We start from the raw sequence: 15557 nt of genomic DNA, 5'->3' as shown, positions 1-15557 counted from the left end.
ATATATACAGTGTCACCCTGCAGGTACATAATACAACAGTACTAATGCTTCACTTTCTGTTATCCCTGCCACACATAGATTGTAGGTTTGTATATGCTGACTTTGTATTCTGTCACTTTGGTTGAAAAATAATTTCCACTGTTGTGCCTATAAGGTTACTGTTGCTGTCTGCTCACCTTAAATGGCAGATGGATATCCTTCATGGACTTTCTAGCAAGGTAATGTTTGTGTACAGCTCTCATCCTCCTATCAATTAGAAATGAAACTGAAGGATAAAAAACTTGCTGTGACAGAGACACAAAGTGATGACCACTTGGTCTGCAGATACTGACTTCTACTGAGTTAACAGATCAACAGTGTGATCACTGATAATACTCATAATTAATAACTGTCATGAATGTTTGTGTTTTTTAAAGCATATGGTGATGGTAGTTTTATATATAATGTGGCTGATAACTTATATCATTTGCTAATGAAAAATCAAATTATGTATCATTTGCTTACTTTATTTTAAGGTCCATTCACTGACGGGACCACTGTGGTACGTGAAAAGAGTGTTACCAGTTTTTGCCATTGTACTGCAACCAGATTTCACTGGCATTAAAATGTTACTTTTTCAACTTTGTTGGCTGGGACATGTTCACTTGGAATCATTCTATTAAAAACTTGATTCAACTCTCAGTTCTATATCGTATAAGTACTTGAAGATGATATGAAATCATCTATCAAAAAGGTAAAGCAAAACTGAAAATGAACCTTTCAACATCACAATACTCCTTAACATAATAACAAATGAAAAATGCACTAGGAAATGAGGGACTATTAAAACACAGTCAAACACCATATACAGTGGCTTGCAAAAGTATTCGGCCCCCTTGAACTTTTCCACATTTTGTCACATTACAGCCACAAACATGAATCAGTTTTATTGGAATTCCACGTGAAAGACCAACACAAAGTGGTGTACACGTGAGAAGTGGAGCGAAAATCATACATGATTCCAAACATTTTTTACAAATAAATAACTGAAAAGTGGGGTGTGCGGAATTATTCAGCCCCCTGAGTCAATACTTTGTAGAACCACCTTTTGCTGCAATTAAAGCTGCCAGTCTTTTAGGGTCTGTCTCTACCAGCTTTGTCCTGCTGGAAGGTGAACCTCCGCCCCAGTCTCAAGTCTTTTGCAGACTCCAAGAGGTTTTCTTCCATTGCCCAAGATTGCCCTGTATTTGGCTCCATCCATCTTCCCATCAACTCTGACCAGCTTCCCTGTCCCTGCTGAAGAGAAGCACCCCCAGAGCATGATGCTGCCACCACCATATTTGACAGTGGGGATGGTGTGTTCAGAGTGATGTGCAGTGTTAGTTTTCTGCCACACATAGCATTTTGCATTTTGGCCAAAAAGTTCCATTTTGGTCTCATCTGACCAGAGCACCTTCTTCCACATGTTTGCTGTGTCCCCCACATGGTTTGTGGCAAACTGCAAACAGGACTTCTTATGGTTTTCTGTTAACAATGGCTTTCTTCTTGCCAGTCTTCCATAAAGGCCAACTTTGTGCAGTGCACGACTAATAGTTGTCCTATGGACAGATTCCCCCACCTGAGCTGTAGATCTCTGCAGCTCGTCCAGAGTCACCATGGGCCTCTTGGCTGCATTTCTGATCAGCGCTCTCCTTGTTCGGCCTGTGAGTTTAGGTGGACGGCCTTGTCTTGGTAGGTTTACAGTTGTGCCATACTCCTTCCATTTCAGAATGATCGCTTGAACAGTGCTCTGTGGGATGTTCAAGGCTTGGGAAATCTTTTTGTAGCCTAAGCCTGCTTTAAATTTCTCAATAACTTTATCCCTGGCAATGTCTATGGGCAACTGACTGCACTCAGACCAAAGGGGGCTGAATAATTACGCACACCCCACTTTTCAGTTATTTATTTGTAAAAAATGTTTGGAATCATGTATGATTTTCATACCACTTCTCAAGTGTACACCACTTTGTGTTGGTCTTTCACGTGGAATTCCAATAAAATTGATTCATGTTTGTGGCTGTAATGTGACAAAATGTGGGAAAGTTCAAGGGGGCCGAATACTTTTGCAAGCCACTGTATGAATCCATGACATGTGATTAGAGGCTTTGAAAGAAAACCTTCAAGCATCTTCCTGCTGAAGAAAATTGACATTGAACAGTGGTCAAGAATCTCAGCTAAGTCGATGATGAGGAAAAGTCAATACGTTCTCGATAGAGCAATATCACCTTTGTGTTGATTTTTGTTTCACTTGTGCAAAATTGTATGTATAGATTTATTCATTATACAGATGGAATGTATTTATTATTTGGATAGAAAAGGAGTAAAATATGGACATTGTTTAAAGCACGCATGTACTTCTTAGGGAGCTTGTGTAAAAAAATAATAATTTAGGAGAGGGTGAAACTTCTAGATGTGACTTTTGCAGAGATAATCAGAAAATGGAGATGAGGATGTGATCTGAGAGAACTGCCAACCGAGTGGAGGAGAATAAACAAGATCATCTGTCTACAGCCACGACGCACTTGGCTGCTCTTTTGTATACATCATAGTGTGTGTGTTGAAAATGACTGCAGAGTATTTGATCCCTGCTGTATATAGAGCAGTGATTTCTTTTGCCAGTAAGATATCGTGCAGGGTCAGCTCATATCTTTGTTTCTGTAGCTATCTGGAATGTATGTAATCTGTGGAGGGAAAGAATCTTATAAACCATCTTAACACTAAATGTTGACATTTAAATACCACTGTGTTTGTGACATTGAAATATTAAGATTCATATAAATGGTTTCTGAAGAATGCACTTTAGATCCTCATCTTCTGACTCAACTCATGGAGAGATTGTGGGACGATAAAGACCTGAACTTTCTGGTGACTTTTCTGAGATGAGTTAGTAAGATCTCCTACCTCAATACATACCTTCACACATCAATATACTGTGAGACTATAGGCCCTGGATATGTTATATATAGCAATGATGAGAAAAGGGACCACAAATAAGTGTGTGGTACGTATCCCGTGTCTTATATTGGACACTTTGTTTTTTGTTTGTTTGTTTGTTTTTGTTTTTTGAGCTACCACGCAAATTAATTGTATTATTAACGATCAAGCTACTGAGCAATATATACGGTGGAGGAAATAATTATTTGATCCTTTACAAAGAAATGAACAGTCTCTATTTTTATGGTAAATCCATTTTAATGGAGACTTTCAACAAAAAAAATTACATAAAAGTTTTAAATTGATTTGCATGTCATAAAGTGACATAAGTATTTGTTCCATAAGCAAAGCACGACTTAGTCATCGTGGAGAAACCCAGTTTGGCAAGCACAGCGGTAAGATGCTTTTTGTAGTTAGTCACCCGGTTTCCACACGTCTCAGGAGTGATTTTACCCTCTTCTCTTTACAGAAACTCTAAATCCTTTAGGTTTCTTGCTGCTGCTTGGCAACTAATAGCTTCATCTCACTCCACATATTTTCTATATGCTTTAGGTCTGCAGACTGGCTTGGCCACTCCATAACCGTAATGTATTTTTCTTTAGCCACTCCTTAGTTGTCTTGGCAGTATGTTTTGGGTTATTGTCATCCAAGAAGACCCATCCATGATCCATCTTTAGCGTTCTGGCTAAGGGGAGGAAGGTCTCAACCAAGATTTTAGGGTACTTGGCCCCATCCATTGGCCCTTCAATGCAGTAAAGTCCTCCTGTAGCATTAGGAAAAACAGCTCCAAAACACAATGTTTCCACCTCCGTGCTCGGCTATAGAGATGCTGTCCTTTGGGTTATACTCACCATTTCTCTTCCTCCAGACTCAGCAGAGGAATACAAGTTGATGCAGGTGAACTCTGTTTTAGTTTGTCTGACCACATTTTTCACTCCTTCTCATCAAGCTTCTTGCATATGTCTTAATGCATGCTCAATTGTGCAGGTAAGTAAATCCCAAAAGGGTGAACAGAATCAACCTTTTGGGGCTTCTTGCTCACAGACTTGAAGCCCATTCCAGCCTTGTCCCTCTTTGGTCTTGCCCATGGTGGTGGAAAGGTTGGAATGAAAGAAATAAATTTTATATACAGGTGTGCTTTATATACGAGTTGAGATCGGAAGTATCTATAATTAAGATTGTAATCTGTTTGCCATATGGTCATTGTCAGATTATAATATTATTTTATGCCATGTTAGACCCTTAATTAAAGATGGTGAATTATTATGTAGTTTTAGTTTGCATTATTCTCCTGAATTAGAATAAGGTGATAACTATTGCATTTGTTAAGCTGATTTGCATTACATTAGACTTGAATCCGTAACATCATACAGCCAATCTGTGGGAGCTAGAATTATTGCTGAGTTTTAGGGGATCGAATACTCACTTCACTTAGTGGCATGCAAATAAATTTATAGCTTTCCAATCCATTGTGTGTGTGTGTGTGTGTGTGTGTGTTTGTGTGTGTGTGTGTGTGTGTGTGTGTGTGTGTGTGTGTGCGTGGGTGTGTGTGTTTTTACTTGATACTTGATTGACCCTCTGTGACAAAATGGCTTCCCTTGCAGATAATAGTTCTGCTATTCTCTTACATGCTGTAGATACATCTTGGATTGATTATTGTAACTCTGTCTTTTCTGGATTACCACACAAACTTCTCCATAGACTTCAACTGGTTCAAAATGCAGCTGATTGTGTCATTACCAGAACTCCTTACACAGAACATGTTACTCCTGTTCTTCAACAACTTCTTTGGCACCCAGTAAAAAAGTGCATTAATTAAAGGGTCCTGCTTCTTCCTTGTTATACTTCTTAATTCAAGTCTCTCCGTAGTCTCAGACTTCCATATCCCTTTAATCTTCCCATACCCAGAGATCCTCCTTCTCTGTCTCATAGGTTTTAGAGCTTGCAGCCTAAAACCTGAGCTGAACCCTCAACTTTGGAACTCTCCCTATCTTTAAAGCTGTTCATAAAGCACATCTTTTTAATTGTACAATTTTTCAAACTGTTATTTATTTTCGGAATACAGCGGTTTTGGTATTTAATGACTTGTAAATGTCCTTGAGTGTCCTAAAAGACGCATGGAAATTAAATGTATTTTTATTGTTTTTTTTTTTTGTCAACTTCATTAAAACTACAATAAAAATTTGCAACATTTTCATTTCATTTCATCATTCCTTTGTAATTTAGAAAACTTAGAATTTCAGCAGGGGATCAAATTATTATTTTCCCAACAGAAATACATATATATATATATATATATATATATATATATATATATATATATATATATATATATATATAAGGTCAAACATAAACTAGGCGAAAAGCATCAGATGTGTTGCATCAAAAGCCCAGGAAGAAAGGTGGCAAAAAAAAAAGATAATCATTTTATGAACATCACTGCTCCATCACTGAAGTGTGAGTAGATCTGATATAAATGTAAGTTCATAGTCCTCAAAATTAAAACCACATTACGATGTGCTTTACACATGGCAACAACTTCCTGGCAAGAATAGGTATAATGTTTTGAATTTGATGAATGTTTATAACATGTTTTTCTTTGTTTGTTGTTTTTTTTAATCAATTTATGGCATAAGATGGACCACTTTTAAATTCTTTTAAATATTATATATGATGGTTTAGTGTATCCTCTACTGCAGGAGATAAAAAAGGAAACACTAAAGCCCATTGTCTTAGTTCTTAGAGAATGTGACCAGCTTCTTGTGCCTTCCATGCCGATACTTCACTCAGGAAACTGCACATTGTGTATGCTATATTGTGGTACTTTGTTTTTGTTTTCACATTACAAATAACAGTAAACTTAGAGCCATGTGACAGCAGGGTAAAATCTGAACAAATTCTAAAGTCTGAACAAAGCAAACAGATGCAGAACAAACAAAATAAGGGCATATAATGTGTCAATATTGTTACACGTAGCCAATATATCTGTTTTTATTTAGTTTGGTTCCTGCAGTTGTAATTAGAAAAACACACTGTTGTACCGTTGCAACAGTAAAAAAATAAAAACACAGAGGTTTAAAGTGCCAAATCTCTTCCCTCTTAGAATAATTTAAATGCATATGCACTGAGTTCAGTGAAAATGTGTTGTCGAGATGTTTTTCAAGTTTTTGTTCTATTTTAGGGAGAAGCTGATGAGACAATGATCTCTGGGGGAGCTGGAATCAAAGCTGATGTCAGGGTGTTTCAGTGTTTCTCGGTTTAATTGAAAGTTATGTTAGAAAAAGTAATTTCAGCAGCAAATTTAGACTTTGAAAAGTGTCTGAAGAAAAACAAGTCATTAAAACTCCACCAGCCTCCTATTCTCACTCAATTAGAATGTGTTTGGTGGAAATAAGAATGTAATTACACCAAGAATCCGCTGCCATCAATATTTTCTAAATCCCAGAAGCAATAGTATACATTTATTTGTTACCATTTTTATGTACTACGGAGTATCAGTCATTCTGAAAATAATTAAACGTGAAGTTGGCAATGCGTTTTACAGGAGCTTGGAAAGAAAAGCGTCTGGACTTCTTTAGGTTGCTTGAAGACGTTTCACCTCTCCTCCGAGAAGCTTCTTCAGTTCTAGGGTCAAATGGTGGAGAGTCCCAGATTTAAACCCACGGGAGTATCCCCCCAAAGAGGGACAAAAGGACCCCCTGATGATCCTCTACCTAATCACCAGAGCCAAGGTGTGAAAACGGGTGTGGGTCACAATCAGCCAGGGTTTAGGGTGAGCTCATTGTGCAACCTAGCCCCACCCTATCATGTGATTTCCTGAGGTCAAAGCAAATTGCTTCCCTGAGCAAAGACCATAACATCACTATATTACCAGCTGACAAGGGACGGTGCACCGTGGTCCTAAACACTACGGATTACCACACAAAGACCACTACTCTCCTCAGTGACAACAATACCTACGAAGCCTTAAAGCGAGACCCCACAAGCAGCTACAAAAAGAAAGTTATAGTTTGCCTTCAAGACCTTGAAAAGGACAAAATCACTGACCGCCTTACATATCATCGCCTTTAGCCAGGGGATGCCATACCCTGCATTTACGGACTTCCTAAGATCCACAAAGAAGGTGTTCCACTCAGACCCATTGTCAGTAGCATAAACTCAGCTACCTACAACATTTCGAAACACCTTGCTACCATCCTTGCACCACTTGTGGGGAACACCCCACATCACATCACATCAAGAACTCCACCGACTTCACCGACAAGGCCCAGAAACTTACCCTGGATCCAGATGAAACCATGGTGTCCTTTGATGTAGTCTCTCTCTTCACTTGCATACCCACCACAGAGGCAGTGGAGACTGTCAGAAAACGACTACAAGAAGACAGCCCCTTGGAAGACAGGACCAACTTCACACCCGATCAGATTTGCACACTGTTAGACCTCTGCCTCACCACTACATATTTCAAATACAACGAGGGTTTCTACAGACAAAAACATGGCTGTGCCATGGGCTCCCCCGTGTCACCTATTGTAGCCAACCTTTACATGGAAGAAGTGGAAAGAAAGGCTCTTGGCTCTTTTAAAGGGAGAGTACCCAGCCACCGGTACAGATATGTAGACGACACCTGGGTCAAAATCAAAACACAAGAAGGAGAATCCTTCACTGCGCACATTAACGCCGTGGATAAGAACATCAAGTTCACCAGGGAAGACACAAAGGACGACTGTTTGCCTTTCCTGGACTGCGCTGTGCACATTGAAGAGAATGGCAACCTCAACATTGAAGTTTACCGGAAGCCCACACACACGGACCAGTACCAGTATCAGACCCAGCAACACACTCAGACAAAAACTGGTTCACCCAAAGGACAAAGCTCCAAAACACAAATTTAACAATGTAGTGTATGCTATACAGTGTAGCGAGGAATGCCCAGACCTCTACATTGGAGAGACCAAACAGCCACTTCACAAGCGCATGGCACAACATAGAAGAGCCACCTTCACGGGACAAGACTCAGCAGTTCATCTGCATCTAAAGGACAAAGGTTACTCTTTCGAGGACACCAACGTTCACATTTTGGACAGAGAAGACAGATGGTTTGAAAGAGGAGTGAAAGATATATATAAAGAAACAAATCATAGACAAATCATACATGAAAATGAATGCAAATGAGCTTAAATGCCATTTATGCTTCAAATCAATGGCTGTTTAGTGTCTGGCTCCTGTCAGTAAAGATGAAGCATCAATACAGAACAACAAATTACGTTAATTTATTCATATTTTGACTGGCAGTTTAACGGTTAGCCAGTAGCTTAAAGAAAACACACATACGCACACACACACACACACACACACACACACACACACACACACACACACACACATTTTCTGTATTTGGTACAAAAGAACCAATAAAAGTCTAAAGCTAAATATAGTAGTGTTCCAGCCACATTTGAGTATTAGTATTTACATTATTAGTAATAGTATTAGTAGTAGTATTTTTTTTTTTGTCATTTAGTGCCAAATGAGGTGTAGCATGGTGGTGCAGTTGTTTAAACTATTGCTCTGAGTTTGAACCTTTTGGTCAGCTGCAGTCTTTCTGTGTGGAATTTTCATGTGGGTACTCCCACAGTCCAGAGGCATGAGTGCTGCATTAGTTGGTGAATCTCAGTTATCTGAGTCTGAAGGATTTTCTGTCTCTCTGTGTTAAGCCTGTGATGTACTGGTGACTCGTCTAGGGTGTACCCACTTCTCCCCAAGAGTCTGCTGGGATGCATATCCAGACAAACAGAAACTGAACCTTGACCATGAGCTTGAAGCTTGTTTTGTTCCAGCCTGAGCCTCAGTTTTTTGCTGTATTTATTTCTTTTAAACCATTTTCACTCCTGGGGAAACAGTTTTCTAAAGGCTTTTAAGCTTCCTCTTTGAAAATCTTGAGCAATTGTTTCAGTTTCTTGGATTTGGTTCTACTTTTGTGGTTTAGTGATGCAGGCTTCTCAGTCAGCTTCGCCAGTTTTTTACAACACCTCAAGACAATTGTGTTTTCTTATATGGAGGTCTGCAGACTGCCAATAGTGAGTTGAGACATGTAATTTAGAATTATTAAGATTCACTAGCTTCTTCTGTAAGGTAAGAACGTCTTTGGACCAGGGAAGGGGGAAGGAAGGAAATGTAAACAAAATGAAAACAGAACTCTGGAACTAGACCTGACCTCTACTTTTTCTCCGCCCTGTTCACATGAAACATTCCTTTTCCCGTCTCATGCTGTCTGCTTCTTTCCAGTCTTTTTTTCTCTCTCTTTTTTTCCCTCTTGGTCAGATTAAACAGTCTTGTGACACTTAGATAGGCCTCTGGTTGCAGCAGGTGGAGCTATAAGCGCTGTCACATGTCAGTGGTGGGAGCAGCAGCTGATTGGTCAGTGCAGTAAGCCAAGGCAGCTTTACTGTCATGTTTCCCCACTTCAAACACCTTTTGAACCAGCTGCTTTGACAACCATCAGGCAGCAGCTGATTGGAGCTGACTGAGGCAGGTTCAGACTGGGCCTCCACTCGTCCTCACACTGGACTGCTTTGGTCTAAACAGTAAACATGCTGATGAGGTGATTTGACTTTCTCCATTTCTAAAAATACTAACTGTAGAAAACGTTTTATGTTAAGTTCACTGGAATTAAAACAAATCAAATTAAAGCAACTTTAATATGGAAGTGGCTCTCACATCTTGAGCCTAAACCCTCTCACCATTAGTTACTGTAACTAAATGCCCATTCAGATGGTCTTAATATTACAGGGAAGTGCTAGATGGAATGTTCCCTGGGGTCCTTTGAAATTCAGTGGAACAAGTCAAAGTAACATCAATAAACATGATGTTTTCACTGTTTAAAAAGTTCAGAAGTTCACTGACAATAATTATATTTTATTTTTACTTTTTGCAACATCAAATTAATCTGGCAAAATGTATTTGTGTATTCACAGATATAATTAAAACAGGACCTAATACTAGCCTTTTCGACTGCTCTCAGAATGACATATACATGGGGAGAAATATAAATAAATAAATAAATAAATAAATAATAAATTTTTATTTATATAGCACCTTTCAAGACAGAATCACAAAGTGCTGCACATAAGATTACAAGTCATAAAAAGATTTAAAAAGAGAAAATAAAACAGGCAAAAAATTAACCAAAAGCAGTTTTAAAAAGGTGAGTTTTGAGTTGTTTTTTAAAAACAGCTACTGAGTCCACAGTTCTTAATGCTTGGGGGAGAGAGTTCCACAGTCTCGGGGCCACAGTGACAAAAGCTCTATCCCCCTTAGTCCTCCTCTTAGTATTTTTTATAGCATGTAAGCCCTGCTCAGATGACCTCAAAGACCTGCTAGGGACATAGGGCTGTAGCAGATCAAAGATGTAGGCAGGTGCCAGTCCGTGCACAGCTCTGTAGGTCAAGACAGGATCTTAAAATCAACTCTAAATTTAACAGGAAGCCAGTGTAACTGAGATAATAACGGTGTCACATGTGAGTACTTGGAGGATTTTGTCAAAAGCCTAGCTGCAGCGTTTTGCACAACCTGCAGACGATCCAGAGAACCTTTGCTTAGACACATAAACAGCGAATTACAATAATCCAAGCGTGACGAAATAAATGCATGTATAGCAATCTCGAGTTCAGAGCGAGATAAAACCGGGCTTAGCCTAGCCACATTTCTCAAATGATAAAAATTTCACATGCCCATCCAATGTGAGACTCGAGTCAAAGGTGACACCTAAATTCCTGATAGAGGATTTAACATAAAGTGAGAGAGGACCAAGGGCTTTCACTATCTGCAATAGAAACCTATCAGGGGCGCATACGAGGACTTCGGTTTTCCCCTCGTTGAGTTGGAGGAAATTTGCAGCCATCCAACGTTTGATCAAATCTAAGCAATCATTCAGACGCTGAAGCTTAGATAAATCCTCGGGCATAAAAGAAACGTACAACTGAATGTCATCAGCATAACAGTGATAAGAAATGTCCTCAAAAGAGCCCATTATATGCTGGAGGGGGAGAAGATAAATTAAAAACAATAAAGGCCCCAAAAGAACTAAAGGCTAAAGAACTGATTCTTCTGGTTAAGAAATTAACAACACGAGTGACTAAAATTCATATATTTAGATTAAGATACAAAGATTCATTTTAAAGGGAACTTAAACTTGTTTTTCCCCAAAAGTGGGGAAAAAAATATTACATTCATATTGTGATGGACTTGAAATTTGAAATGTTTAATCATTCCTTGCAGATCTCTTTAAAAAAGTCTTTAAAACACTAAAGTACGGTAGGTAGTAGGTACAATATATTTAGTTAGTTATTATATGCATCACAATAAAGTGGTCACAGAGCAGATGTAGCAGATATCCATTTTGGCCTACATTTGTAAGGTATCTCTGGAAGGAAATGGATCAATAAAATGCATACACTACATGTACAGTTCTTGTACATGTAAATTAATTAACGTAAATTAATTTTAGTATGTAGGCTACACCCACTTGTTTGGATGTTGTTCTGACATCCAAACAATTGTACAAATGTGAAATTACCATGTAGGGATCCACATTATCCACAGCAAGTTTCTGACAAAAACATTGGTTTCCTGGAACAATGTGATTTTAAATTGTTTAATATAATTTGTATCTGCTTATTGATAGCAGGTGACTGCTTCGACAAGGAGTAAGGTTGCTGTAGCACAAAAGAAACTAACTACGCTTAACTAGAACTAAAACAGCACTTGATTTTTATTCTCAGTTGTGTTTGGCTATCCATCACTACCATTTCTTTCCCTCTGCACCTGTGGGCCAACCAGCAAGTGAGATTTCATAGTTTATTTTTTTATTGGTTTTATTTTTTATGACATTCTTTGGAACCAGTTTGTCAACATTTGCTTGTTTACATTTTTTTCAGTGATAGCAAACTAAAATAATAATAATAATAAAAATAATAATAATATGTGTTTTATATGTTAGGTTTCACAGAATAATGGCATATTTTAACATCATTGTACTTTTCCTATTTTAAAAAAAATAAAATAAAGTACAACTTTACTTTATAATCAATTTTGACCTTTTGGCTAATGCATTTTTCCATCATTCTGACATGCTCATGGAGTTTGATAATTCAGCAAAACAGAAGCATGCAAGCAAACATAAAGAAGTGTCATTAAATTAGTTTTTCATGTAAATTATTAAAATAATTTATTATATTATTATTTATTTTTAACTGATCAGTAAGTTTAGTAAATGAGAAGATAGGGATTTGTAATGATATCCGTTTCTAGGTTAAATACTTATGCTATGTGATTACAGTAATTGCATAAAATCAGTAAATTACTTAAAATAGAGAAAACAGTCTAAGGAATTTAAGAAGAAAAACAGAAAAACTGTATAAAAACAGTGATGAAAAATATATTTTCTTAACGTTAAAAATGTTGTAAAAAAAAAAATATATATATATATATATATATATATATATATATATTTTATTAATCCTTTATTTATCCAGGTAAAAAATCTCATTGAGATTAAAAATCTCATTTCCAAGAGAGACCTGGCATCATGGCAACAAAAGTCACATACCACATAGGTATATAACATATCTAAATTTTAGATTTTTTTGTGCCAAACAAAAGTAACACTGTGTCTGTATTGCAAGTATTGCTTGTCAGTGACAATAAGAAAAAACATCTGACACATTTCTGGCTCCTTTCAAATACGTTTCTTAGACTGAAAAAAAGCAAAAAGACTAGTTGCTAATTAAAATGAAAACTTACCATTTCATATTCCTCCACCACGACCACCCTTAACAGTAACCTCACCTCCACCTCCTTGGTCTTCTTCATGAATAAAAAAGATCATTAATCAGTATCTACGGGAGTCAAAATAATGGCAAGATAAATGTTTTAATTTATTTTTCATTTTGTTGTTAAAGTTGCTGAAATAATCTCAACGGGCAGAACTAAACGAGGGACAAGAAGAAGTGCCCATTTTTTTTAGAAGGTATTTAAAATCAATTGCATGTCTGTCATGTAACACTGATGGAGGCTTTCTGCCAAAACATGCAGATTATTCTGCACCAAAAAAGTATTTTTAGATCATCATCATCAGGCTACAGGAGCCAGGATAAATTGATTCTCCCCCTCCTGAGAGGTGAGGCAGCCACACTTTGATTTTTCTTGATCAGATGTCTTTTCCATCATCTCCATCACCGACCTGCAGCCAGCTCTCAGTGTCCCTGATTTGCACTTTGATTCAAGCACCACTGGGTAAAGCAAATTTCATCAAAGTTGTTTCCTGAATAAAAAATGAAGGCGTTTATTTCGCTCTGCAGAGCGTGGCGCCCACAGCTGATGGAGAGGCTCAGGCTGAACCCATGTGAGCAGAAAATGTCACAAACACCAACAAAACCAGCACTGGTTTCGTCCAACCATCCAACCAGCAGGTTTATGGGAATCTGAAATTTGAGAAGAGGATGAAGGTCAGCGAATGAATCAACATACAGTACCTAAGAGTACAGCAGATTCATCCTTTTTTTGGATATTTGTGCTTGATTCCATCTCTTTTCACCATGCTGTTTAAGACCAAAGAGGAACAGACATCAGCAAAGACAAAATATGAATCTTATAGGAACATGTCCCTGTACGTGTATAAATAGTTACTATAAGTGAAGACTTATAGTCCTCACTTTAGAGTCACACTCTCAGAAACAAGGTTTCAGGTACAGGTAAAATCCTTATAAATGTACAAACTAAGGCTAATTACTGGTTGTCAGACTGTGTGGACAACTGTGTGACAACACAGTTGACAAATATTAAATGGTGATTCTACATTAGTCATACAGTAGGTGTAGATATTAGTGGTAAATGACAACGTTACACAAGTACTAGTCCATTCCCAAGTAACAAATCCATATTTATTCCTAGAAAGATGCATTTTGCTACCTTCAGATTCCTCCACTGGTGTAGTGGTTAACACATTTGTTTGGAAAGTGAGCAGGCTCTTTTGGGATTGTGTCAGGAAGGACCTGCTGTAAAATCAAACATGTGGAGCTACCTGCTGTGGCAAGTAAAAGTGGCTTTATTGTCACCAGAAGGCCATTAAGTTACAAAACAGAAGAGTTCAAATAAGTAATCCCAGTAAAGGGTACAATGGAGGTACCTTACAGGGTTTCAACATTCCAAGCTCTTAATTTATCAGTTTTTTAGTGTATAAAAATGTAAGGTGGGTGCTGATGATGTTCTGGAAAAACATTACTGTTGCTGAAAAGTGAACATGTTGTTTCGAAACTGAATGTTTTGGTTCTCATTTTGACTCCAGGAGATTGATATTTAATCTGGCTCTCACTTATCTCAGGTTAAGATTAAGGTCGTGGTTTATAAAGTGTATGAATGTGTGTCTGTTCTATCTTTGTATTGGCAGGTTCAAATCTGCTTGTTTTTGCCTTTAATATGAAAAAAGTGCACAAATCAAAAATTTGTTGCCACAAAACATACTCAGCACAAATATACCTGTGATTCGCTTTCTTCTTCTGTGGTGTCCGGGCCATCTGCAGTATTTACACTACATTGGAAATGAAATTATCCCTTCTGAAACAGAGCTTGATTAAAAGAAGATGAGATTTAAAAAAAAGAAAGAAAGAAAAGAAAAAGAAAAGAAAAGAAAAGAAAAGAAAAGAAAAGAAAAGAAAAGGGGCAAAAACAGAATGATGAGTATTTTCAGGTTGGACTGATCTTTGCCGATCTAAATACTCTCAGCTTCGGGTTTGCGATGTGCAGATTTAAGGCGTGTATTCCCTCAGAAGCATGCATTGCCTTTATTCCCCATCTGTCAGTCTTCGTCACTTTTATTAAACGATTAGTTAAGAAAAGAAAAACACAGTGATTTTACAGCAGGATCTCCAGGAAGCGAGCGGCGGGCTGATTGCGGTGCTGCCCCTCGCCGCTGACGGCCCTCGTCGCCTGAATGCCAGTAATCATTTGTCTGATTTGATATGAAGAAGAATGAACCAAGCCGTGTTGATTAATGCTGATTTGGATGGATGGAGGGATAGCTGGACCCCCTTCTCCCCACCACACTATACCCACCACACCAACACCAGTATCTCCAGCGCTGACGACGACTTGCTGGAATATTATTACACACTGACGCCCTCCAATCAGCTAATGGCTGGTTAGCAGAAAGGAAGGAGGAGGATTGTCAGATATCTGAACTCTGCTGCAGGAACAAAGGCTGTAACCTGAGCACACAGCCAGCCCTGTTTAGATCCAAACAGCCAGAAAACGACAGGAACCAAGAGAAAACTCAGCTGCTGCTCTCTGACAGCCTGCACAGAGCAGTGGTTACAATCGTACAATCTGTGAGTGTGCACATTTATTTTAACTCCTGCACGCGTACGCTACAGTCCTGGAAAAGGGGGTCATGACTTTTGTAGTCAGCTGCAACACAGATGCCTGATTTGGTTAGAAAAAAAATGTATGACCAGTAGAGGGTATTTAGGGTTGGTCCCAGAGTCTACACGTCAAACCATTATCATTTATTTAGTGTTCAAGACACATTTCTAGAAAGTGATAAAATGTCA

Source organism: Perissodus microlepis, chromosome 19 (assembly GCF_051167445.1).
Source record: "Perissodus microlepis isolate ML-2025 ecotype Zambia chromosome 19, ASM5116744v1, whole genome shotgun sequence".
Classification (NCBI taxonomy): domain Eukaryota; kingdom Metazoa; phylum Chordata; class Actinopteri; order Cichliformes; family Cichlidae; genus Perissodus; species Perissodus microlepis.
The sequence above is the reverse complement of the archived record's forward strand: the minus strand, read 5'-3'. Positions refer to the sequence as shown.